The sequence below is a fragment of the Pinus tabuliformis genome, chromosome 3_1 (assembly GCF_031772625.1).
Source record: "Pinus tabuliformis cultivar Carrire ecotype Pingquan chromosome 3_1, CPIR1, whole genome shotgun sequence".
In the NCBI taxonomy this organism is placed as follows: domain Eukaryota; kingdom Viridiplantae; phylum Streptophyta; class Pinopsida; order Pinales; family Pinaceae; genus Pinus; species Pinus tabuliformis.
In genome coordinates, this window is record NC_142301.1 from 314,118,848 (window position 1) to 314,146,200 (window position 27,353).

The 27,353-nt window shown below is 37.3% G+C and overlaps 1 pseudogene; it reads left to right on the forward strand.

Moving 5' to 3' along the window:
- The first annotated feature begins 7,701 nt into the window (after positions 1-7,701).
- On the forward strand, positions 7,702-8,482 carry LOC149187036 (U1 small nuclear ribonucleoprotein C-like; annotated as a pseudogene).
- Positions 8,483-27,353: the final 18,871 nt, after the last annotated feature.

Genomic DNA, 27,353 nt, shown 5'->3' on the forward strand with positions numbered 1-27,353 from the left:
TCACCAATCTGCGCAGTCAACCTCATTTCCCTTCTCGTGCGCAATGTATGCTTCCCTAGTTTCCGGACTACGCGCAGTTCCCCTGACCTTGCGCACTTGGTGATCAATTCTTGTAGTCCCTTAACTGCCTTATTGTCGCGTAGCAGTTTCATGCATGTCTCCAAAAAGGTAGTAAGAATTGAAGGATCCATCCCTGGCTCTGGTTGATCCTTACTACCTGAAGTTGAGGCCTCTGCGAAGCTCTTCTTAGCTTCCATAAACATCACCTTTGCACGTTCTAGGTCAAACTCAGGTTCCTTTGTAGGAGCCTTGTGAACCCATGTATCTTCCTCAGGCTGCTTCCCCTTATCCTCCCCTGTGATCACACCACTTCTAAGCATCATGTTCACGTTTAGGTCTTCTTTGCGCAGTTCAGGCCTCATCATTTGGATATTCTGAGTTAGAGGAGGCTGGAGTACCCCTTTCTCGCGTATCTGTGTGATCAACATAGGACAGTCTATCATTTCATGATCAAACTAAGCACAGTACAAATAGGATGTCCCTGTCGGGGTTGGTACAATCACGGGCGTAGTGCCCTGGTCCTCTGCAATTATAACAAATTAACTATCTGCAACCCCTTCCTGGTCTCATTCCTCCTCATCTTCGACCTCGCCCCTGAAATCCATCACGTGATATCCCCGCATATGGGTTGAGGCCTCGCGTTTCTATTTGCATTCTATAGGTTGGGGTTTTATCCATCATTCACTCCTAGTTGCGACAAGTACGCTCGTCATGGCCTACTGATCTGCAGAAATTACAAAACAATTGTTGGGGAGTTTGTGTATACTTCTGCAACAAATGACAATTATCCATCGTGTGTTTTCCTTCTATCTGACAGATCGCACACCATAATGTGGGTGTCGCACTTGGCCTTGCCTGTACCACTGGTCTCAACGACATTGGCCCCCCTCCTGCCAAGTAGTTCGTGAATACTTGATAGTGGTCTTTGTCATGGCCCTGGCCTTTGCATTTTACGCACCACACTTCCTCGCACGCCTCTGGCTACGGTGCCCTATCTTTCTTCAGGCTCTGCATTTCTAGATAGAGATTCTGTAGTTGTGCATGGATCTGTTGAACTCCCAGCCCCAAATATTGTATCTATGTCTCATGCAATCTCATCGCCATTTCCAACACTTCAGCCTGGGTAGAAAGTTTATGTTGTGATAGCACCGTCCTTAGGTGCAGTGTCAGAGATGCCACAAACCATGCGTGATGTTGTGCATCTGTGAGCATCATATTGGCCTCGCGGATTGTATGCTTCAGTCGCTGAACCAAATCCTAGGGGGTCTTGCCTGGACGCATCGCTATCTCTTTAAACCCACTGATTAACTATGTCTCTAATTTCGGCCGGCTATATACCATGTCAATGCACGATCCTGCAGTGCGCTCGCCAATGTAGCCTTCTTAATGTTGTCTTCTATGAACCCTTACGCTTCCCACATTGCTCTTACCACGAACCAAAACTGGTCTAGATCCCCATTTCGTACTCCTCTGAATATGGGTAGCTTGATCGCACTCGCCATGTTGAACTGCGGGGTTGGTGGAGGTGAGTGGGTGGAGATGGAGGTGAAGGAGGTGAGGCGAGTGGTGGCGTGGGTGGGGGTGGTAACTGTGGAATGTGTTGTCTTATCAAGCTAACTGCACTTCTCGGAGAGACCCGAGCGAGCTCCTCCTCGCTTTCTCCCGAAGGTGAAATTAAGGGACTGTTTCCTAATTCCCCGCCACCTTTGTAGATCTTTCCACTCCGCATTGTTCCAAACATTAATGTATTCGCATAACCCGCCTTTCACATATTAGCATCTTAATCCAGGTATTTAGATATTTAATGTACTTACCTCGCGGTCCCTTGAGAAAACATCATTCTGATTCACTGTAGCTTACGGTCATGTCTACTGCAAACTCAGTGATAAATCCCCCTATTATCCGATCAAGACAATGGTCCACAGCTCGCACAATCTTATCTTTTGATGCCTCTAGTCTGCGCACTAATTCTGGAGTCCACACTATTGGTTGGTCAAGCTTACAACTTCCTTGGCTGTCATCTAACCTCGCGATCCACTCATATAGTTCAAAAGGAAAGGCTTCGAAGAAGATCTCGTGGATTTTTGTATACGCATAGCAATCCAGCCAACTTTTCTCCGATACCTATGGAGTTCTGTTTTCCTGTGTCGTGAACTCATGAATCTTCTTTTCTAACCACTCTTCAATTTCCTTATTTGTTGGGTTCCAGTGGCATGACATCAGACATCCCTTAGGCAGATCCCGATCCCAGCAATGGAACCATTTGTTGTCTTGTTGGGGCCTGACCCAGGTTCAGAAGTGATTTAGCCAAACAAATCGAAACTACTGGCCCTTTTAGAAATCATTCGTCGTGCGCAGATTGAGGTCTCACCCGAGGTAGTATGGGAGGGTGTTGGAACCAAGTTTCCGCACCCTAGGGATGTCTTGATGAAATCTAGGAAGTTCGTGAACCGAACCTATGCGCTTGCACTGCTCCGTGCAGCTGTTTGTCCTTTGCAGCTTGTGCAACTGCTTCCGTGCAGCTCTATAAGGAACGCTAAGAGGTTTTGTCTAGATCCTTTATCCTTACTGTGCTATTATTATAGATCTTAACTTAATTGTGTGGGTCCAATATTCTCATTAATCATTCAATATTCATGACAAGTGCACGTAATTATAAAACTGTAAAGAGATGCATAAATGTAACAGAAGCATAGACACAATATTTCAAATTCAACTTATCTTTATTAATTCTTTGTCTAAGTACAATCCCAACTCCTCCCTGCGCACTCAGCTGCAGGGGTTCCGCGCACACAACTACAGATCCTACTAGGCCTCTGTGCACTCAACTGCGGAGCATCTACCTATCACTACGACCTAATACCTTTAGATTTGTTTCTAACTTCTAATCATGCCTTCGAATTTATCTGTTACTTCTCCAAAACTCAGACTTCCTTTACACTTAGAGCATCACTCTATTTATACAATCCCATTGTCCGCTGATCATGGGTAGGCCGACACACTTTACATTAAATTACATTATCTTAGGGTGGACAACCATAGACTCTTGCGCTCTTTACCCGCATTTCGCAGGGTCTTTACATTACACTTGACCAAAATTCGGGCTTCAAGCCCCAAAACATGCTATGGGGGGATCTGCTGCCCAACAACCACTCAATTTGAACATCAACACCAGGTGCTGATGTAGTTGGAATTCTATTGAGTAGTTTGTTGAATCTGGAGTTGAAATCTTTGACCTTTTCTTCCGTCTTAGCCTTTAGATTGGAAAATTCATTAATGAGCGATGCAGTGGTTCTATCATCTCCAAATTTATCTAGGAATTATTCATCGAACATATCCCAGCTAGTTATGGAGCGAGGAGGCAACAAAAAATACCAGGATCCTGTTGATCCTGTAAGAGTATATGGAAATAATCTGACTATGTAGTCTTCTTCATCAAATCCATTTAAATTGATGGCCAACATATAGTTATGGAGATGTTCTGCAGCTGGTTACAGGATTGAATTTAGGCAACCATCTTTCAGGTTGCTTAGGAAGAGGGTGAAGAGGAGCTTCCATTGCTACAACACCGTGATTATTCCATGGTTGTACTCACAGTTTTTGACATTGTTGACCTGCCATTGGATTTTGAGTGGATGAGATGATAGAAGTGGTTTTAGTAGGCGAGGTTATGAGTGGAGTTTGAGTTGAAGAAGAGGAAAATTGGGTACTTGGACTAGAAGAACTAGCACCAGTAGTTGGAATGGAATATGTTGGAATGAGTGGAGGGGATGAAGGGGTTTGATGTGGAGAATGGGATAAAACCTCACTAGTGGATGTCTGTGATTCATATTTCTTGGTTTTATTTCAGAAAGAAGAAATGGGAAATTCAAAAGGAGGAATTCCAGTTTTCTCACTTTGAGAATGAGTCAAGATTCGTCTTGGCTGGAGAACAAGGGAAACACTTCCTTCATATGACTGAGATTTTGCAGGATTTTCATATGAAATAGAGATCTTCTCTAAAATCTCTATCAAAGTTTGAACTTTTGGGGATTCGGGGTTATAGTCTGAAGAAGGTATTCTCTGATATTCACTAGGAGATTTTGGAGAGGTTTTCTCAACTTCTAAACTTGAGATTGTAGTTCTAGATGGGGATCTAGAAGTTGGAGGTAATCTAGAGGGAGAGTGACTCTTAGGATGGGTTTTTGATTTATGACCAGTTCTCTTTTCCATTCACAGTCATGTCCCTCCTTCTAGTGCCAAAATGTTGAAGCCCCCCCAGAATTCCATTGCAACAACATGGAGGATAACCACTCGATCTGGACCTTGGAAGCAACTCTTTTTCCATTTGGTACGGTGACTTCCACTGGGGATAATGGGACCAGTTTACCAGCAATAATTGATATGATGATGATGTTGGTTTGATATAAGGTATAATGGGAAATGACTTAACTAAAAATTATCTAATTTAAATAATCAAACACATGTAGCTATCTATTCTAACATTTATCTTAATATATATGCAGGAATAACTTAAATCATGCGATCCACAAAGATATCTTAAATAAAGAGGTAATAAAGATCATTCAGTTGCTATAAGAGATGAAATTGTTAATGATAATTATTTTGACTAAATAGTTAGGAAAAATAATCATGAAAGCTATATCACATATATCACTTGTTGATGTACTCAATAAGGAATTACAGCTAAAACATTTTACAAAAGTGTTGTTAAACGCACATGGACAGTAAGAAATATGAAAGATAAAACATGCAAGTGCATTTTTTTATTAACATGAGATATACATTTATAGTACAACATGTGACTCTTGGGTTTCAGATCCCAAGGTCTCTTGGACTGCTTTGGTCTATTCGGCTTCCACACTAACCCATTTAGGATTAGGTGTCCAACATTCCCCCCCTTAATCCGAAGGGTTATGTATGAGTCCAAGAAGAGAGTTGTAATACAAAATGTGCAAAAAATGCATGGCAGCACTAGGCTGAATGTGCTCTATGAAATGTTGGTATAAAGGGCGGTGGTTTAGGGATGACCACCAACACTGGAACGCTTAGTGCAGTTCCCGGAACTCTTCCAAAACTGGCAAGAAACTGAAGTTTTCTGCTAGAGGAAGTGATCCTAATGTTTTAAAGAGGGAAACCTTCAACCATAAAAGGGAGGTCTCACCCCGCATAAAAGGTAAAACTTCAACCTAAAAAGGGAAGTCTCAACCTGTGATGGTTTAAGGATGACCAACAACTCTGGAATGCTTAATGCAATTCCTGGAACTCTTCCAAAACTGGCAAGAAGCTGGAGTCTTCCGCTAGAGGAAGTGTTCTCAATTTTGTTCCTGGAACTCTTCCAAAACTGGCAAGAAGCTGCAGTCTTCTGCTAGAGGAAGTGTCCCATATTTCCAATTGAAGGAATGTTCACGGGCATCTTTGTCTCTGGCTACAACTCTGAAACTGGTGTGGAAGGTTGTGGCTCAGGCTCGCTTGATGTGGCTTTGAAGCTTGTAGATGACCATCATTTCCCCCCCTGTCAGATACAAGGTGAGATGATGGAGAAAACTCAACTGCAAGATTGTTCAATATTCTAGAACAAGTTCTGACATGTGTTTGGAATATCTTCTTGGTTGTTGATGCCCATTGCCAAGAAGCGATCCATCCAAGATGAATCTTTGTTCTTGCAGGACATTTGTTTCTGAAGCATCTGTGTGAAGAATGACTGGTTTTATGACAATGCTTACATGGATGAAGATCAAAACAGTGATCTTTCAAATGGCCAACTCGGTCACAGTGTTGGCATTTCTCAATCTGTTGTCGTTGTTGTTGTGGAGGAAGAGGAGTAGAATCTGGAACAGCTGAAGCTGAACTGTCATGAGGAGTAGGTGCACTGTCATGAGGAGCAGGTGAACTGTCATGAATGAATCCAGCACTCTGAAACTGAATGGGCTTTGAGTAGTCTGGAATATGAAAGGACAAGTCCTTGTCATATCCAAGACCAGTTCTGTGCTTGTTGTGGACAAGTTGTTCCCAAGGTCTGATGATGGGCTTGGGAAGTGCAGACTGAGTTTCTGCATCTGTATGTACAACTGCTGCTTTATTGGGCACTGGATCTGAATGAACTTGAACAATATTGACTTGTTGTTTATGGGAGTCTGCTTCATTGTTCTGAACAGAAACAGGTTCAGAATGATGACTCCATTTGTGTAATTCTTCCTGCTGTAGCTTTGTCTCAAGCTGCAAAAACTTTATCTTTTCTTGTGCATTTTGTATACATTTTTGAATGTCAGCAATAATGTCTTTATTGATTATGATTGCGCTGTCAGTAGTGGATACGATTAGAGTTCTCAATAACTCTAATATTCTTTCAAGCTTAGCCATTTTTCTACACCTTAAAAATCCTCCAAATCCCACAGAAAAATGTAAGCTGCTAAATATCTTCAAGTTACACAAGGAAAATCTTGCAGATTAAAGAAAAACGCAGGGCAAGCGTTGGTGGCTTAATGAGCAGACTATTGCAACTGTGGCACTTTTCATTGTATCCACAACAAATATTTTAGTTCCAAAATGTGGCGGCAAGATTATTGATATTGTCAGCAAAGATTTGAGAACGGAAGAAGAGAGCAGATGCTTTTAATACCATCAAAAAACACTCTTGTGGAAATTCTTCTTATAATCTTAATTGGTTCATTTGCTACTGCACTGCGTGGATGGTGGTTTGCATCATCTTTTGTTGCTCGATCGAGAAGAGATTTATTTCGACATCTTATTAACAACACTTCAATAAAAATCTTTTATATGAACAATCTTTAAGAAAATACACTAATTCGGTCTATAATACCACGAAACTTGCTAATTAGGAATAAAATCAATACATATCTTCCTTTGATCTGTATGCCTTCTCTAGCGCTACCAAACCATTTCACAATCAATCACTGTATATGGGAGTTTCCTCTTTCATGGCAAATTTAGAACTTCTGAAATATTCAATCAAATCCAATGACTCAATTCATGCATATATGACTTGAACCCATGAAACAATGCGCCCATATTCCATTCGACATTATTAATCGACCCAACCAGCACAAAACTCTGTATTTTCGACCCAATACCAATCATGTATATATTACATTCCTTGGACAGCAGCTTGGGACTGTCAGTTAGCTGCTTTAAGTCTGTTCTTAGATTTATTTATTTTTGAACAGTAACTTGTGAGTTGGCTGAATTTTGCTGGGTAGATCGGTTTTATAATGTGCTGCTTTTATGAATCAATCGATTCTTTACTATGCTGATCCGAGGAGTGAGCAAAATAATAATATTCTTCTTGGATTTGGAGCATCAAAAATTGAAAAAGAAAAGTGGCTTGAGAATGCCTTATTATTATGTGACGTAACTGCTTTTTAACTCCATTATGCTAACGTTTGTTTCAGTACGAGATTTGTGGACGCACAGAACGCTTAAAACAAAGTAGACCTACACTATCCAATTCTCCCAGGAAGATCTCACACCTGCGACAACATTACCTTAATATTGGCATTTTGCAATTATCCTGGTTTGATTCAGTTGTATATATAACATTGTTTCGATTTTCATGAAGAATTATGCGTAGATTCAGAACAACACAAACAGGAGCTTCACTATGACAGTGCTACTATGATCATGAAATTGAAAGCTCAGATACAAGCGCTGGAAGATCGTGCAAATGCTGCAAAGGACTCGCAGACAACATACCACCGTATTCCAACTCATATTCAAAGCATAAAATCATCATTTTAACCAGCAAACAAATCCCTACCGAGATGCCATTATACAATACGGTGATGTAGAGGATTGATAACTATGCTTACGCACTGAGAGCCGAGAACACTCTGCCATTGAGCTCTTCCGAGACTACTGAGGCACTATTGCGACTATTGCGATACTTATTTAAATCACGACTCGCCCTCAATCAGAAAGCAGCATAATGCAGGGTACAAGCACAAGGCAAATGTTCGGGCATATTATCAACAATTTGAAGAGCAGCAAACTCAAAGTTTGATAGATCAGAGGGTCAAGGAACATCTTGGTCAGACAGCAGCTTTCCAGCAGCAAGTTGGTGCTGCCTTCCAGCATCAGCTTGCTTCTATACAGGCTGGGCAACAGAGGCCTCGTATTCCAATGTTACAACCACCTACTTTGCCTGTACCGGGATCTACACAGGTACCGAATGGCCTGTCAATGTTACCTACTGTTCGCCCCCCTGTCCTAATGCGACCTCCAATAATTCCTCCAGGCTATGGTGTATCTTTGGGGACATCTCCAATGATTATACCCTGGTGCAGCGGTTACTTCACCTCCGGGTGTAACACAGTCCAATGGGTTGCCAAGGCCACCTACCCTGACTCCCCCAGTTTTCACAGGGGTAACAGCATTGATACAACTATGCAGCAGACCTAGCTAGTTTTTCTGAACAGAGTACATCAGTGACCCGCCCTTTATACACCAGCAATATCACCCATACTTGGTCTTGAAATGGCACATTGTCTAGAGTAAGTTTACAGCAACTTGAATATGCCCAGGGAGGATGTAACTGTCATGTAACAACTTCTTAACCAGTCCCGTAAAGGGAGCCGACCGGACGCAAGAAGAAATGCTTAACCAGTCCACCTGAATGCTTTGACTAGCATATTAGTAGCATTCAACCAACGCATATGAACCAAGGAGTTGTTGCGGGAATTTGTATATGTCAATCATGGGTTGGCCGATAGACTGTTTCAAAGGCGTGAATTGTTATCTGACAGGACAGAGCAGCGCATGCATAGGGATAGCATACTAAAAATAAAGTTCTGAGGGGTGCCAAGGTTTTCAGACAGAATTCAAAGCGTTAGAGTAGGTGCACATTGCAAGGAATCAAAGACATGTTTTCTGTCAAGGCAGAGAGCAGTTACAAGGAGCGTTGGGAGGCAAAGAAATCAACAGAGGCGTTATAACAGTAGCGCAACAGCGTTGAAACGCTTCTGACACAGATCAGAAATTTCAGAACTAATTATTTATGACATAATGCATGCCGGCCCGAATAAAGGAATACAACCCCTTCAAGTTTCAATTTTTAATGCACAGGAAACATGCACTGTATACGGTTCCACTCTCAACACAATACGCCACTTAATGAATTTTATATACCATAAAAACTTCCAAACATATATGAGTTCAACGACTTCCAACTAATTTGCAGAGATGGACCATAAAAAACTCATTAATACATAGAAGCGTTGGTTTACACAGGCCACAAAAACAAGTGGCTTACACAATATTGAGAAGGTTATGAACGTACCAGCTCTGATACCATGTTAAACACACATGGACAGTAAGAAATATGAAAGATAAAACATGCAAGTGCATTTTTTTATTAACATGAGATATACATTTATAGTACAACATGTGACTCTTGGGTTTCAGATCCCAAGGTCTCTTGGACTGCTTTGGTCTATTCGGCTTCCACACTAACCCATTTAGGATTAGGTGTCCAACAAGTGTAATAATGTCGAACTATAACTCAGACTTCATACATAATAAAATATAAGAAAGATTACTGCCAATTCATAAGCAAAACACAATCATAAAGATAGAAGTACCAGATATGAGAGGTTCTACTCATGAAGTCAACAATATTGGTCTGCTTCCTTTCAACTAAATATACTCTAAGAGTAGAAAAGTGAAAATTCACTAGAGTGTGCTTCAATCTCTAATAAAATCAAGATCTTGTTCCAATTATCTTATCAAAATAGTCACAAAAGTACAAAAGTGCAATCCTTTGCAAAGCGTTTTTGATAAAATTCTGGACCTTTCTCTAAATGCATGAGAGAGGTTTAAATAATAAAAATTATGTATCAAAAATAGATTATTACATAAAAAGCCGAGGAGGTTTCAAACAACCTTCCTTAGAATAAGTAAAATAAAAACTAAAATAGAAATAAAAATGATGACAAGCTTCTTCAAATTGAATGGTCATATTCAGCCATTCGGTCCTTGAGTTCACAGATATCCATCATTGGCTTCACTTGGTGTGGCTAGACAATTCTAGATCTTAATTGTCCCATGAAATACAACGTTAGAGAGAGGTGTCACCATATTTTGTGTGGAATTTGTTAGACATCATAGAGTCATCCAATTACTGTGTGGTTTCACCAAAACTGTCAGTAGGTTTCCCAGTCAAGCTTGGACAGTTGTTTGATTGTCTCAAATTGTGTTTTCGAGGTCTCTTTCCACTATTTCTCTAACTGTTTTATGTCTGGGAGAGCTTCCAGCCTGCATTCTTTGACGATATTGGAAATATGAAGGTTTTCATTCACAACCTTAATTATATTGTTTGTTGTACTAGTTGCTCTTGTTTTTGCCCTTCTGGCTTGCTTCAACTATATGTCCCAATCTGCAAATAAAATATCCTTGTGGACTTCTCGATCTTTGGAAGATTGGATTTTCTACCTTATTAAAATTCCCACCAAGAAATAAACTCTGAAATCCTCTTATTAATCTCTTCATATTCTAATCTCTGATCAACCATTTGATTGGTTAATTTATCACTTGTTTCACAATAGGGATTGATAAATGAGATTTTTTGGCAGAATATTTATTGTTGCTTTGACAATAGAGAATTTATTTTGAGTGCCTCTTTAATGAATTATTTTGTTTCAGGGTGGTCTTTGAGTTTATTCATTACAATTTAAATCTAATGAATCTGTGAGTCTTCTCTACGATGTCTGTCTTATGCTGTAATCTCATTTGTTCAAAGTATTTTTGAAGCTTTGCCATTTTCATATGTGCTTGCTGATTGGTGCTCTATCTTTCTTGTTCTAGTTGTTGTTCTAATAATTGACTTCTTTCTTCCTTTTATTTAAGAAAAAGTCGAAATTCTATTGGCTTATCAATTGTTGTAGTTGCATAGGTGCCTGCAACTTGTGATAGCTTTGTAAGATTTTCTAATGGATCAATGGGGGTGTCTTTACATACTACCTCCATTGATTCACTTCCGAGAGTTGTTGTTTTTTATGCGTCGAGTTTCCTTTTCTTCCTTTTCCTCTTCACTATAGCCTTATGTGTTGGGTTGTAGAATATGTCTAGTGGGGGTATTTCCTCAATCTTTAAAACAATTTCTGAAGTTGGGTGTGCTGGGATAATTTCAAAATCTTGAGTAGTTATAACTCCTTGTATTTTTGTTTCTGGGTTTACAACCTGTTGAGTTTGTTTAGGAGTTTGAAATCCAGATGTTCCTGTTTGGACCTTTTTCTTAAATTTCTGCCATTCCTAATCCATATCAATGTCTGCGATCTTTTCTGTTTGAACCTGTGTGGAGCCAGGCTCTATGTGTTCTTTAGTTGACGCCTTTTTGGCTGTTTCTTTAGCATTTTTCCATGTGTCCTTCTCAGGGTCTTCCTCGAGGCTTCCTTCCTTATTCTGAGATTGATGTTTAGAATGTTCTGAACCTTGATCCAACTTCTCTTGAGATTCACTATCAGAGTTGTACTTGGAAATTTCCTCCACGCTTACTCTCGGAGTAGGTTCTCTTATTTCTTCAATTTGTAATAGTTCTAAAGGGACCTTTGCTAGCCTTTTATTTTTATATATTTGGAAGTAGTTGAGGTCTATTGGGTCCACTTTTATTGATGCTAAATGTAAAACCTGTGAAAATGTCTCAGCTTCCTCAAAGAGATCACGAAACTCACCGTCCTCATAAATAAATTATCTGATTTTGACCATAGTAGTGAAATTCTTAGCGACCTTGTTAGGGTCATACTGTCTTCCTGGCATGGTAGATAGATTTAGAGATGTGATGTTCTGTATCTCTTTTGTTGTGTGCCCAATATCATGTAACATGAAAGCACCACATTGCAACGAGAAGGTCAGCCAGATGGATTTCTTTTGTTGTTTGAGGGTTTTTGTAATACCATCCCCCATTGTTTGATAGGCAATCTCTCTTGCAAATAATTTATCAAGAACATAATATGGAAGAACATGCGGAGCTGTAATACTCCCAAAAACTCTGATATAAGTAAATAATTCCTCACCAAACCATATTGCCACTGGCAAGATGTCTGTCTTTGCTTCCTCTAATATCCTGGGGGCCTTCCTATAAAAAATGGTCTGGTAAATTGGCAACATAATGCCATGACAAGTTTTATAAAAATGGGAGCTAAACTGTACTGTGTTTCCCACAAAACTTTATTATAAACATGGATGGGAGTAGGATCCTGTAGAGTCCATTTCCAGCCCATGTTTGGAAAATGTGAACAAAAACATATAGCATCCATGACATAAGCAGTCATGTAAAAGGGAGGGATAACCCGAGCGAAGATAATTCTATTATGCCTGTATTCTCTAATGGCCATGTCCAAATTGTCCAACAAAATATTTCTCCAGTTCATAATTATAGCATTAACAATTGCATTAATCAATGGAACCTATTCAATAGAAATCTGGGTAGTATTAGCCTTTCCAAATAGCCTACATAACATTGCGGCTGCAAAATTATGCGACACTGATAGAGGTACAATTGGATACATACCAGTTTTCTCTTGCCTGAACTTGTTGGAGCCAGACCTCCAATTTTGCATGACGTCCATCGGTACTTCATTTTATTTTGAAAAATTCTCAATAAATTATTTATCATAGAGCTTCTGTGGTTCTATCAGGTGGTACATTTGACGTATATTATCTGGTTTAAATGAGCCCATGACTTCATGCGTGGAATTTCTTAATTGTCTATCCAAAATGTCCACATTATCTAATCTATCTTACCATGTACGTGTATGGTAATAGTTTCAGCCTTGCAACTATCTTGTGCAAGAAAGAACATGTTTCTTCAAAATAAGAAGCCTCAAATGATTCCCCTGCATCTGTTGTTACTTTAGTTTTTATGACCTTTGGGTTTCCTTCCTCCAGTAAATTATACATTTCCTCCCATGTTGTAGTCCTGCCATCCTTATTGCATGTGTTACCAGAGAAGAGTGGAAGCATGTCTGAATCCTCAGACGCAATAGCTTCTGAAGTCCTGTTTCCTTTCTTAACCATTTTTCCAAGTGTTGTTCCCTTGGGAAATTTCCCAAAATTTGGGCAATGGAGAAAACAGGATAAAAGCAAAGTGGTAATGAAAGTGGAAAACAATAACACAGTAAATTCTGAAAGAATGTAAGGATGAACATTTTATTTCAAATATGAGTAAAGAGATATAAATTTTATCGAGCTAAATAAGTAAATGAAATTAAACTTCATTAATTACTCATAAGGCCTACATTTGCTTTCCTTTATGACTCATCAGAACATCGCATCACAAGTTTCTAAATGATATTTCAAATTGGTATGTGTTATGTGCGATGACGATCATGTGATTGTAATGAATTGTAATATCGGAATATCGCAAATCACAATATCGCAATATCAGAGATCATGAATAGAGCAATTCAAAGTTTCTTTGGTGGTTTGTGATTTGTGATGAGTGGCATACCTTTTACTTTTTCGAGCATGTTTCCTTTATGTGGAGGATCATTAAAACATATATTTACGACATGTTGGACATGATTCAAGTTTATAACAATTTTATTATTTTGTCGGGTCTGGAGCTCATCGAAATTCGTATTTGCTTATGGTTTGCATGTTTGTGCCCTTGTAAAAGTCGCAATGTGATTGTAATAAATACTTTAAGGAATATATTAAGCCTTAAGTTTTATAAAAAGTTCAATGCTACCTTGCATCTTTTATAGGGGTTTCTTTTATCGCATTTCGTAGATTCTGACTCATGAATAACCTTTGTCACTTTGGATCATGCAATTTGCAATAAAGCAAGAATTCCTAGTCGTAAAGTGACTTGGTTTGATATCTTAAGTTTATCCAAGGTTTTATTCTGAATGGTTTCAAAAGGAAAGCTCTTATTTGCTAGTATTTAAAAAAATGAAGGGTGCCCATTTATAAATACAATACTAACTATTAATATAATAAATGGGGGGGGGTTTGTTGAACAGTACAACAATTTGTTGCTCACTGCAAGAACCAGTTATCTCTGATAATTTTGAAATTTCTAAAACTTTCAAAATAAATATAGTTCAGGAAATAGGAATTGCATGAAATTTAAGATAAGTAACATTTCTTTGAATAAAAAAACAAACTCACCTAATTACAATTCATTTGATATCCTCTTAAAAATGAAAATTCCTTTGTCTATATCAGTCTTTACTTAGTTTAAAGATAAAGTAGGGGGCTTTTGCAGATCAACTTTTAGATGTACTCATTTGTCACAGGTAGAGCCTCTGCTGCCAGCAGGCATCCATAGCCTTGACAAGGTTACCTTTTAACCAGAAATGATTCAGTGTCCCATCCAGTTAATAGTGTAGTTTTTAGAGGTAAACTCAAAATCATATAATTATTCTCCTCTTTTTTCTTTTTTAAACAATTTATTTTTTTGCAATTTTTTTTCTTTTTATTACTTAAAATTCATTGTCTTGGTTTGGTGGCCAAATAGTGACAATGCCATCCACTAGTTGTAATTCAACTGAACAAGCTGGCTCATGATGAGTTTTTGATTAAAATAATCTCAATCCATTACCCTGTTTTGTTATGCAGTGTTAGAAAATGATATATTACAGAGCAATGGAACACATAAAATATTGCAGAAATATAAACACAGAAAACACATAAAACAAGAGAGATATAGATATACGTGGTTCACCTAGTTTGGGCTACGTCCATGGAGAAATAGCTAGTCCTTCTTTTTATATTATCTAGCAAATTGAAGAGATACAACCTACAACAGATCCGTTTTAATTCCCTCTTCGCTCTCAATCTCCTCTCTCTTCCTCACTCAGAATACATATATACATAGAAGCAATACAATTCCCTCATATATAGCGAGGGGTTTCCTTCTAGGGCAAAAAACCCTAAATTAAACATAACTTCTACCATCAGATCTCAGCCTAATGAATGGCCCAGATTGACTACGAAATTACAACATTTTACAAGGCAATTTTACATCTGTTCTTAGCCTCAGGGGCACTGCCCCCGATCCTCCCGCCAGGGGGGCCTCATAAAATGTTGTAGCCACCCCCCCTGGACCCCCCCCTACAACAAAGATTTTACGGGTGGAAACTGGGGTCCAATGCGGAGATACCTTTGAATATATAAGATAATCAGGCTCCACACCCAATAATCTCCCACTTGGAGACTGATTATAGCAACTCCACCGCTGCTTCATTTGTTGGACAATGACTCCACTTTGGACCTGGATGTTTCTCATATTATTCATCATACTTGACGACCAACTGAAACTGAGCAGATTCTCATTTTGTCCCTGGTTACAACTTTTGTTAACATATCTGCAGGATTCTTGCTAATGTGTATCTTTTCTAGCTTCAACTGTCCATCTTCCAACACTGACCATATGAAATGGTACTTAAGTTATATATGCTTAGCCTTGGAATGAAATGCAGAGTTCTTTGCAATATGTATGGCACTCTAGCTGTCACTGTATAACTTACCCAACTCCTGCTTCTTACCCAATTCATCCAGAAACCTTTGTAACCAAATCATTTCTTTACTAGCCTCTGTAGCAGCAACATACTTTGCTTTTGTTGTTGAGAGTGCAACAACACTTTGTAGTTTTGAGACCCAACTAACAGTTGTTCCACCTACAGTAAACACATACCCTGTTGTGCTTCCCTTGTTGTCTCTATCACCTACCATATCTGCATCAACATATCCCTGTAGAGCAATGTTTGAACCACCAAAGCATAATGCTTGATTTGTGGTACCTCTCAAATACCTGAGAATCCACTTCACCACCATCCAATTTTCTTTTCCTAGATTGTTCATGTACCTGCTTACAACTCCCACTACATGTGCAATATTAGGCATTGTGTAGACCATTACATACATTAAGCTTCTAACTGTTGATGCATATGGAACTTTAGACATATAAGCCATTTCTTCCTGAGTCTTGGGACACTCCTCCTTACTTAATTTGAAATGGCTAGCCAAAGGTATACTAACTAGTTTTTCATTCTGCATATTAAACCTTTTTAACACCTTTTCTATGTACTCACTTTGAGACAATGTTAATTTACGATTTTTCGTGTCATGAGTTATTCTCATACCAAGGATTTGTTTTGCAGCACCCAAATCCTTCATTGCAAATGAGTTTGACAATTTTATTTTGAGTGCATTTATTTCCTGCATATTAGAACCTACAACAAGCATGTCATCTACATACAATGACAATATAATATAACTGCTATCATTTTTCCTTTTGAGATAAACACAATGATCAGAGTGACATCTAGTATAACCTTGTTCGGACATAAACCTGTCAAATTTTAGATACCACTGCCTTGGAGCTTGTTTTAAGCCATACAAGCTCTTCTTCAATCTGCACACTAGTTTTTCCTTCCCTTTTACCTCATATCCTTGTGGCTGCTCCATATATATCTCTTCCTCCAAATCCCCATGGAGAAAGGCTGCCTTTACATCTAACTGCTCAAGATGCAAATCTTCAGCTGCTACTAGACTTAAAATAGTTCTGATTGAAATCATTTTAAGAATAGGAGAAAATATCTCATCAAAGTCTATACCCTTTTTTTGTGCAAACCCTTTCACCACAAGTATATCTTTATACCTTTTTCTACCTCCATCTTCTTCCTTCAACTTGTAAACCCATTTATTCTACAATGTTGTTTTACTTGTAGGCAACCTGACTAAGTCCCAAGTCTGGTTATGTGCTAAGGAGTCTGTCTCTACTTTCATGGTTTGCTCCCACTTCTTCTTGGTTTCTACCTGCATTGCTTCTTCATAACATTTTGGTTCACCAAAATCAGTCAACAATACATAATATGATGAAGGAGAGTATTGTTCAGAGGATCTACTTATCCTGGTATATCTTCTAAAACCACTTTCAGGTGTTTGAGGTGCTTGTTGCTATTGTGGTTGTTTTGCTGGCTATTGATCATTATGATTTTTAGGCACCATCACTTTTCCTGTGATCTTGTCAAGCACTGTGTATTCTCTGTTTTCTTTTTCCTATTTCTTTTCCTGCAGTTGATCCTTATACAAAACCTTTTTATTGAATATGACATCTCTACTCCTAATGATTTTGTGTTTTTCATAATCATAAAAGTGATAACCAAAATCATTAACACCATATCCAATAAGGTACATTGCTTTGATTTTGCCTCAAGCTTTGTTATATTTTCTTTATTAATGTGGACAAAGGCTTCACAACCAAAAGTCTTTAAAAAGGAGTAGTTTACCCTTTTACCTGTCCATGCCTCCTCTGGAATACCAACATCCAAGGAACTTGAAGGCCCTCTGTTTATTATATAAACAATAATATCTATAGCATCTGCCCAAAATTGTAAAGGCAATCCTGCATGCAATCACAAGCACCTTGCACACTCCATGATTGTCCTATTCATCCTTTCTGACACGCCATTTCCTTGTGGTGTTCCTGGAACTGTCTTCTCTCTACAAATTCCATTCTCTGAACAATACCTATCAAACTCTTTGCTGCAATATTCACCTCCATTGTCTTATTTGAGACACTTCAACCTTTTTCCTGTCTCATTTTCAACCAAAGCTTTCCATTTCTTGAAAGTATTAAATACATCATATTTATTTCAAATACAATAAATCCAGGTTTTTCTGGTTGCATCATCAGTAAAAGTAACATAATAATGAGAGCCACCAAGAGATGATACCTAAGCAGGTCCCCATACATCTGTATGCACAAGCTCTATTTTCTTGCTCTTCTTTTCTTTCCCAACTCTAAGGAATCTAACTCTCTTTTGTTTTCCATAAACACAATTCTCATAGAATTTTAAATCAACATGCTTCAAACCTGGCAACAAATTTCTTGAGTGAAGAATCAGCATCACCTTCTCACTCATGTGCCCAAGCCTATGATGCCACAATGCCATATCTTCTTCTGTAGAGGTTAAAGCATTAACAGAATTAGAAATACCATTGCATAAATACAATGTACCAACCTTTCCTCCTTTCGCTATTACCAGGGATCCTTTAGTGACCTTCCAGGTTTTATTTGTGAAAGTAGTTATGCAACCTTCACCTGCCAACTGCCCTATTGAAATCAGATTTTTCTTCAGATCTGGAACATGCCTTACCTCCTTCAATAGCCACTGATTTCCATTTTGTTGTTTTATGAAATCTGATTTTACAGGGTTTATCATCACCCAATCGAACCTGTCCAAAATCTCCTTGAACGTAATCATAAAAATGTTTCCTATTAGGTGTGGCATGGAATGAGGCCCCTGAATCTACCACCCAGGCATCAATAATATTTTCTAATGAAAGAATCAAATCATATTGCAACACATCACCTGTTACATTCGCTTCATGATTATTTTCTTGTTGCACGTCTCCTTCTTTTCCCTTTCGAGACTTGCAGTCTTTCTTTAGGTGTCCTTTCTTCCCGCATTTCCAGCACATTATCCCCAATATAGACTTGGATATGCCTTTTCTTGACTTACTGCAATATCTAGGGTGCTTTCCTCTTTCCACTTTTCTTCCCCTAGTCTCTGCAGTCAAAGCATTACCTGATGTCTCACCAAAGCTTTTCCATCGCATTTCCTTGCCAAGGATTGCACCGACAACATCATCAAACTTTAAAGTACTAGATCCAGAGACAAAGTTACTAATGGTAAAAACTAAACCATTCCAACTTTCTGGCAATGAGCATAGAAATAATAGAGCCCTAACTTCATCATCAAAAGTTACCCCTATAGAACTTAACTGACTGGTAACTGTATTAAACTCATTTAAATGATCAGCAACAGATCCACCTTCTGACATCTTCATATTAAATAAATGCTTCATAAGAAATACCTTATTTGAGGCCAAGTCTTTTTCATATAGTTTGGCCAATGTTGACATTAAACCCTATGTTGTCATTTCCTTTGAAATATTAAACGCTACCGACGCCACTAGGAGCAACCGTATTGTTCCAAGTGCTTTTATAACAAGAATATCCCATTCTATATTTTTCATACTCGTTAGCCTCTTTTTCTTTCCACTCAATGGTCGGTACAAATCTCTCTAGTACAAATAATCTTCCATCTGTATCTTCCACAGCTGGTAGTTTTGGCCGTTAAATTTTTTGACCCTAAACCTACCATCTTTCGCCATTGCTCCCACTCAAACCAGGAACCCTTCTCTCCTGTGATTTTATCAGCCAAAAAGACCTTTGGCTCTGATACCAGTTGTTAGAGAATTATATATTACAAAGCAATGGAACACATAAAATATTGCAGAAATATAAAGACATAAAACACATAAAACAAGAGAGACACAGATATACATGGCTCACCCAGTTTGGGCTACGTCCACGGAGAAACATCAAGTCATTCTTTTTATATTATCCAACAAACTGAAGAGACACAACCTACAGTAGATCCGCAGTAATTCACTCTTCACTCTCAATCTCCTCTCTCTTCCTCACTCAGAATACAAATATACATAGATGCAATACAATTCCCTCATATATAGTGAGGGTTTTCCTTCTAGGGCAAAAAACCCTAAATTAAACATAACTTCTATCATTAGATATCTGCCTAATGAATGGCCTAGATTGACTACGAAATTACAACATTTTACAAGGCAATTTTACATCTATTCTTAGCTTTGGGGGCGTTGCCCCCTATCCCCCCGCCAGGGGGGTCACCCAAAAGGTTGCAGCCGCCCCCCCTGGACCCCCCTGCAGTGAATATTTTATGGGCAACGTTTCCACCCCATTTCGAACTGGGGTCCAATGCGGCGATACCTTTGAATACAAAAGTTAATCAGGCTCCACACCCAACATGCAGTATTGGTAATGTGAGTCTATTATTTCCCTATGAACATGGTAAGCAGGCTCTTGATGAGACCTCTTATCTTTTAAGTTTTATTTTATTTTAGAATTACACTCCAAAAAGAGAAAACTTTACTGGATGGGGAGAATCATTGACTCCTTAAGAGTTCTGGATGAAAATTATAGAGTTGAAGATGCTTATCTACAAAGAGTTTACTTTGTTGAAAATACTTTTCTTGACTGATAGTAGAGAATTTTTTTTTATAAAATTGGAAGTTTCTCAAAGAATAAATAATTTTGGTGGAAACAAGAAGATTTCAAAGAGATAAAACCTAGTTATTTTCAAATGTTATAATTATTTCCTTCACAATCTCTACTTATAAAAGAGAAAAATCAAAATATTTCAGGAGATTTTTATTGTAAGGCCAATAGTTATACTATTTAACTTTTATTTTCCTAGGAAAAGTAAAGGTAATAATGTATAGGGGATAGAAGAGGTTATCTCCTATGAAAAATATTTTTTCAAAATTTTCCAATTCACAGGCAGAGAATCTCTCTTTCCTCATAAATCTTGCAATAGAAATGTTGATGGGTCAGTTTGTTCTATAATCTGAAATGGTCCAAGCCACATTCTTTGGAATTTGGTATGATTACCTTTTTTCTCATGTGGTTTAGCCCATTTCAATACAAGGTCTCCAAGTTGAAATGATTCTGTGCTTACAGAATTTGCTTCAAAGGAATATTTAACTAACTATTGATGATGGGCATGTATGATTTTGGCTTTCTCTCTTTCTTCTTCAAGTTTGAGGATTTTTGATTGCCTTAATTACAAAGAAGAAGAAGGATTTTCTTCAATAAATTGAACTAGGGCTAGAGAGGGAATAGTTATATTTGTAGGAATAACGACTTATTTCCCATATACCAGATTAAATGGAGAAGTTCCTATTGAGGCCTTTTGTGTTATTCGATCTTCCCATAGAGAAAACGTTAAGGATTTATGCTAGTTTCTTTGAATCTGATTAATAGTTCGTTTAATGATCCTGATGAGATTTTTATTGGTTGATTTTGTTAAATCATTTCCTTGAGGATAATAGTTAGCAGAATACTTGAATTTGAAACCTATTTTGAGAGAGAATTTTGTCACAGTGTTTCCTGTGAAGTAATATGCATTGCCAAACATCAGGGTAGTCAGTGAGCCAAATATTGTAATGATAAATTGATCAATAAATTTGGTGATGTTCTTAGATTGGCTACCTTTAGTGGAATTTCTTCCACCCATTTAGTAAAGTAATCAGTTGTTGTAAGGATGTATCTATGTTGATTTCAAGAGTGAGGAACAATCTCACCTATTATTTCCAATCCTCATTGCTCAAATGGTTGTTCAATGTTGACTCGTTGTAATGGAAATGCAGGTTTCCTTTGTCTTCTAGTAGCAGTTTGACAGGTTTTGCACTTCCTTACATATTCATGTGCATATTTGAACAAGGTTGGCCAGTAATAGCCAGCATGAAGAATTTTATGTGTTGTTGTGTCTCCTACAAAATTCCCACCAACTAGTCCATCATGGAGTTCCTACAAAACCTTTTCTACCTCATATTTTTCAAGGCACCTTAGCAAAACAAAGTCATATTTTTTTCTAAACAAAACATCATTGACGATTTTGTATTGCTTTGCTTTTAATCTCAAAGCCATTTTTCTTTTGTAACTAAGCTGCATAGGGGCATATCCATTTTTTAAGTAAAATATGATATCAACATATTGAGATTAAAAGCAGCCATTTAAAAGACCTCAAGCAGATCTTTGAATGACATTACAGTCTGCATTTTGTGATTCCTTCTCTGTGATGTCTGTCTAATCCTGTAATCTCATTTGTTCAAAGTCTTTTTGAAGTTGTGCCATTTGCATCTATGCTTGCCTGTTGGTGCTCTGTCTTTCTTTTTCTAATTGTTGTTCTAACAACTAAACTCTTTCTTCTTTCTCTTTAAGCAAAAGTTGAAATTCTGCTACCTTATCAATTTTTTCAGTTGCATAGGCGCCTGCAAATTGTGATAGGTTTGTAAGATTTTCCAATGGATCAATGGGGGTGTCTTTCCATACCACCTCCATTGCTTTGCTTCTGAGAGTTGTTGTTGTTGATGCATCGAGTTCCCTTTTCTTCCTTTGCCTCTTCATTATAACCTTATGTGTTAGGTTTTAGAATATGTCAAGTGGGGGTATTTCCTCAATATTTAAAACAATTTCTAAAGTTGGGTGTGTCAGGATGATTTCAATATCTTGAGTAGTTATAACTCCTTGTATTGTTGGTTCTGTATTTACAACATGCTGAGTCTGTTTAGGAGTTTGAAATTGAGATGTTCCTTCAAGACTAATCTTTGTTTGGAGCTTTTTATTAATTGCTCCCATTCCTGTTCTAGATCAATGACTATGATCTTTTTTTTTTGAACCTGTATGGAGACAGTCTCTATGTGTTCTTTAGTTGAGGCCTTTTTGGCAGTTTCTTCATCATTTTTCTCTGTGTCCTTCTCAGGGTCTTCCTCGGGGCTTCCTTCCTTATTCTAATATTAATGTTCAGAATGTTCTAAACCCTGATCCAACTTCTCTTGAGATTCTCTATCAAAATTGCACTTGGAACTTTCCTCTAGGTTTACGCTGAGAGTAGGTTCTCTTATTTCTTCAATCTGTAATAGGTCTAAAGTGACCTTTGCTAGCCTTTTATTTATGTATATGTGGAAGCGGTTGAGGTCTGTTGGGTCCAGTTTTATTGATGCTAAATGTGAACCCTGTGAAAATGTCTCAGCTTCCTCAATGAGATCATGAAACTTGTCGTCCTCATGAATAAATTGTCTAATTTTGACCATAGCAGTGAAATTATTGGCGACCTTGTTAGGGTCATACTGTCTTCCTAGCATGGTAGCCAGATTTAGAGATGTGATGTTTTTTATCTCTTTTGTCATGTTCCCAATATCATGTAATGTGAAAGCACCACATTGCAATGGGAAGGTCATCCAGATGGATTTCTTATGTTCTTTGAGGGTTTTGGTAATACCATCCCCCACTGTTTGATAGGTAATCTCTCTTGCCAGTAACTTATCAGGAACATAATATGGAAGAACATGTGGAGCTGTAATACTCCCAAAAACTCTTATATAAGTAAATAATTCCTCACCGATGGCAAGATGACTGTCTTCGCTTCCTCTGATAGCCTAGGGGGCTTCTTATCAAAAATGGTCTAGTAAATTAGCAACATAATGCCATGAATTTTTTTATAAAAATGTGAGCTAAACTGTGATTCCCACAAAAATTTATGATAAACATGGATGGGAGTAGGATCCTATAGAGTCCATTTCCAACTCATATTTGGAAAATGTGAACAAAAACATATAGCATCCATGACATAAGCACTCGTGTAAAAGGGATGGATAACCTGAGTGGAGATAATTCTATTACACCTATATTCTCTAATGGCCATAGCCAAATTTTCCGAAAAATATTGATCTAGTTCATAGTTATAGCATTAACAACCGCATCAATCAATGGAACCCATTCAATAGAAAACTTGGTAGTAGCAACCTTTCCAAATAGCCTACATAACATTGCGGTTGAAAAATTATGTGGGGCTAACAGAGATGTAATTGGGTACATACCAGTTTTCTCCCGCCTGAACTTGTTGGAGCCAGAACTCCAATTCTGCATGACGTCCATCGTGTATTCATTTTCTTTTACAAATTGCTCAATAAAGGCTTTATCATAGAGCTTTTGTGGTTCTAGCAGGTGGTATATTCAGCGTAAATTGTCTGGTTTAAATGACCCCATGACTTCATGCCTGGAATTTCTTAAAGTTCTATCCAAAATTTCCACATTATCAATAATCCATCTTACCATATCTGTGTATGGTAATATTTTCGGCCTTGCAGCTATCTTGTGTAGGAAAGAACATGTTGCTTCAAAATAAGAAACCTCGGATGAGTCCTTTGCATCTGATGTTTCTTTAGTTTCTAGGACCTTTGGGTTTTCTTCCTCCAGTAAATTATACATTGTATCCCATGTTGTAGTCCCGCCATCCTTATTTCATGTGGTATCAGAGAAGAGTGGAAGCATGTCTGAATCCTTAGACGAAGTAGCTTCTACAGTCCTCTTTCCTTTCTTAACCATTTTTTTTAGCACTATTTCCTTGGGAAATTTCCTGAAATTCGGGCAATGGAGAAAACAGGACTAAAAAGCAGAGCGGTAATGAAAGTGGAAAACAATAACACAATAAATCTTGAAAGAATGTAAGGATGAAGCTTTTATTTCAAATACGGGTAAAAATATATAAATCTTCTCAAGTCGTTAAACGAGTAAATGTTATTAAACTTTATTAATTACTTATTAAGGCCTGTGTGTGCTTTCCTTTATGACTCATCAAAACATCGCATCGCAAGTTTCTAAGTGATATTTCAAATTGGTATGTGTTATGTGCGATGTCAGTCATGCGATTACAATGAATCATAATATCGCAATATCGCAATATCGCAATATCGCAAATCACAATATCGCCATATCACAATATCAGAGATTGTGAATAAAGCAATTCAAATTTGCTTTGGTGTTTTGCAATTTGTGATGAGTGGCATACCTTTTACTTTTTCGAGCATGTTTCCTTTATGTGAAGGATTATTCTATTAAAACATATATTTATGATATGTTGGACCTGATTCAAGTTTATAGCAGTTTTATTATTCCATTGGGTCTATACCACATCGCAATTCACAGCTTCTTATGGTTTGCATGTTTGTGCCCTTGTAAAATTTGCAATGTTATTGTGGTAAATACGTTAAGGAATATCTTAAGCCTTAATTTTTATTTAAAAAATCAATGCTACCTTGGGTCTTTTACAAGGGTTTCTTTTATCGCATTTCGTGGATTTTGACTCACGACTAACCTTTGTTACTTCGGGTCATGCGATATGCAATAAAGAAAGAATGCCTAGTCACAATGTGACTTGGTTTGATATCTTAAGTTTATCCAAGGTTTTATTCTGAATGGTTTCAAAAGGAAATTGCTAGTTTTTTGAAAAAAAATTAAGGGTCCCCATTTATAAATACAATACTAACTATTAATATAATAAATGGGTAGGGGGAGGGGGAGTTGTTGAACAATACAACACTAACCAAGGAAAAACAACACATGGGTTTCAAAATCCATGGGAGAGAAAAGGAAGACATGGTTTTGAAAATCCATGGGAAGGGAAAACAACACATGGATTTGAAAACAAGATGGTTTATTAAAGCATTCAAATAAATATGTTTAAATTTTAATTACAAAATTCATTTACAGGTTTAATCAAAATATTTGGAAATATTATTCAAAATATATATATATATATTTCCCCAAATATTTTGTGACAATAACGAAGTTTTCAAAAGATGATGAAAGGCAAAAAAGGACAAAAATAATAATCAAAGGGACAGCTAATTGATACAAATGGTAGATTTAATCATGGTCGAAAAGGAAGCTAGCAGGTTTTGTGAAGACAACTTCCACCTTTCCAAATTTCAAGAGAGAGGATCAACATTTGAAAACCAATTTCCAAATTTGAAGGCTGAAGATGTTCCAATAGTTCCATATTTTCTGCAGATTTCCAGTGATTAATGTTATCTTTAGTCTATTACTTAGATATTTTAGAAATTGTTAGAGATTATTTTGTAATCAGTTCCTTTTTGGAAATCTGAAGATAGTTTAGCAGAAATTCTATAAATATGTTGTAATAATACGTAGAAAAAGGTAGGAACTTGGATGAAGAAAACATGATATTGATGTAAATTTGTTCACTGAGATGAAAGTGATCATTTCTTTAATACGGAAATATGTTCCAGGATTCTTGTGTCAGGTGAACTGGTGATGTTTTTCTTTTTGTCAACTTCTTGTATCTATGTTTTCCATATGTTATTTTGATCTATATTGTTTAAAGAAAATGAAAGGCTAAATTTGTTTAATTACACTTTGTCTTGGCTTATAAGAAATATCTATTCTTTCAAACAGAAATTAAATATAGAATTATTAATTGCTCTATGTTTAATTGAACCTTAACCTTTTCCGCTCTATCACTCCATCAAGCCATGAAGATCCAATAGCCTGCCTACCTTTCCCTGTTGCATCTGTTCCGATATTTCTGCATCTCATCACCCCAAGGCCTTTGACTCCATTTTCCCAATGGTCTTTCTCTGCAATTTCAACCAAACAATTCAAAAAACCAAACTTTGAACCTTACATCTAGCCTAAAATCCTAAACCAACAAAGCTAAATTTGATAGAGAAATCCCTCTATGAGTTTAGAAGGGCTAGCTTCTAAACTTAAAAGTGGTTTTGTGATTACCTCTGTAATTGCTTTACAACCTGGGAAATTAGGCAGTGATAACATCTTGGTGACCATACTGGGGACAAAAGGTTTCATCATCCTCAGAAAAAAGTATCAAGTTTAAGATCGGATTGTTGATGGTAGACAACAGTCAAACACATTAAGGATGTACCTTTTTACCTCGCAACCCCAATCAACTTCACCATATTCAAAGTACTCCATTTTTCACTGAAGTGACAACTTCACTAGTTCAAGATGGATTCCATATTTGTAAGGTATGCTATTATGAATCATGCTCACATTCCAGGTTTTCCAAATTGCATGCCTTGGGTAGATTGCAAAACATATTTACCCATATTCAGAGTTCAGGAAGGAAATGATGTTTCTCTTCACTTGGTCAAGTTTCACATGCCTATACATAGACTGAAAATTCATTATCTTGAAGACTAGATGATGAAGATGTTTATGGAAGCTTTGGAGGGAAATGTAAGGTCTTGGTATGAAAATTTTCCAGCTGCTAGTATATGTTCTTTAAAGTATTTTCATACTGTATTTTTTTAGAAATAGAAAGAATATTATCCATCTTTGTTTCTGGTTCAAAACTGTTGTGATAATTTTGAAAGTTTTGTTCAATATCTGGAAGGTTACTATGAAGATGATCAGTTTATGGATGAAGAGATACTATAGTCTTTCGATGAAAATATTTTTCAGCATCACGAAAAAAAGTAGAAGCTAGCTGCCATAATAATCATGAAAATTCTCATACATTAGTTTCTTCCTTGGTTGTTGATGAAATAATACAACATACTATTGGAAGTCATGTTCCTTCACCTGAATTTGATGAAAGTTTGCAACTATCTTGCCAGATTTTGTGTGACCAAGTTAGTGATGAGGGTAGTCAATCAACTCTTTCTACTTTTCATTCATTTTATGACTTAGTCATTGAAGAAGAAGAGGTTATCTCAGATACTTTTAAACATCGGGATGAATTTCTATTGAATTTAATAAAGGGTCCATTTTAGACAACCTTGTTGCAAAAGATATTGTTGTTGTATTTGATAAGATTCAAGAAAATTCAGAGTGCTTACCTATTGTGAATGGTAAGGATGAAAAATTGACTGTTGTTTTTTCATTTGAAAATGATCACAAGTTTTAT